General features: G+C 39.4%; 1 protein-coding gene across 1 annotated transcript in view; it reads right to left on the bottom strand.

Annotated features, from left to right (window-relative positions):
- The window catches only part of LOC107598517 (uncharacterized), an 8,693-nt gene that overhangs the window by 1,871 nt on the left and 5,624 nt on the right, over window positions 1–1,198 (bottom strand). The gene's annotated exons all lie outside the window — the stretch shown is intronic.

Below are 1,198 nucleotides of genomic sequence, written 5' to 3'. Positions count from 1 at the left end.
AAAAAAAAAAAACCCCAAGCACCCCCCATTTTTATAAAAAAAAAAAAAAAAAAAAAAAGAGTGCTCCCCCCCCCCCCCCCCCCCCAAAAAAAAAAGTAATATTACAAATATTCAATTTAAATAAAATCTAAAGTAGTGGTCTATTCCATCAAATCAATGCATAAAATAAAGTTAAACAGTATTTAAAAAAGGAAGAAGAAAAAAAAAAGTCAACCATAATACATGCTGTAATGAACATATGGACACTTATTATTTTAAGAAATTTTAAAGAATTTTAAGAAACTGGTGAGGGCCAGTTGCATAAACATAGCCATGGAGATAGGAGAGAGATGTGTCTTTGGATAGCATGCGGTCAGAGTACAGTTTCTGTAAATACAGAGGAACCTGAAAGACCACAGGACAAATCAATGTGCGTGTGGTGTGAGAGCACCTTCAGTAGAGACGGATGCAATGACGCCCTGTGTTTCGGAGGTTTGGGATTTGACGGTTCTGCCCTGAAGCCGCTGCAGACTGGACTGAAGATCCCTGTGCGTCTGCTGCCCTACAGCCACCTTCTCAAACTGCAGCCACGCGATGAACAACACGCCAGAACTCAACCTGGAAACAGATTGATTGACAGTCTGTGAGCAGATTGGTTTGGAAGAATCCAATTATTTTGCTTTAGGGAGTGAGCTTTGTACTTACTTTTTTACTCTTTTGAAGTCCAGGCTCTTTGGAGTGAGATGTCCAAATACTTCTCGTATCTATAAACCAATTTTGAGCCCAAAAGTTGCTCAATTGACAGCAATATTCTGATGATCTATAAAGGGAATCATAATGTTGAGCCTCACCATGGTCTCTAGAGCAGATCTGAGTGAAGAGGATTCTTCACGATGTTCAGGCTCCAGATTGAGCTCGACACTCACCTCGAACAAGAGCTCTGATTGGACGGATGATATGACTTCAGAATTAAGTACTAAAATAAACAAACTATATAGACATTAAAAAAAACAATGACAAATACACAACAAAATTACTAAAACTTAAAAAAATAAAAAACCTATTAATTTTGCATATAAATAAAATTAAAGTGATATGCCACTTGCCCCAGGTTGACCTTTGGTTAAACTCTATACCTCAGTAAGGTCCTGACACAGCAATAGTCCTGCAGAGAGCAGCGTGCGCATGTGTGTGTGTGGGGGGGGGGGGGGTGAGGAGG

Source organism: Sinocyclocheilus grahami, unplaced genomic scaffold (assembly GCF_001515645.1).
Source record: "Sinocyclocheilus grahami isolate Dianchi unplaced genomic scaffold, SAMN03320097.WGS_v1.1 scaffold252.1, whole genome shotgun sequence".
Classification (NCBI taxonomy): domain Eukaryota; kingdom Metazoa; phylum Chordata; class Actinopteri; order Cypriniformes; family Cyprinidae; genus Sinocyclocheilus; species Sinocyclocheilus grahami.
This window is presented reverse-complemented; position numbering and strand designations above follow the sequence as displayed.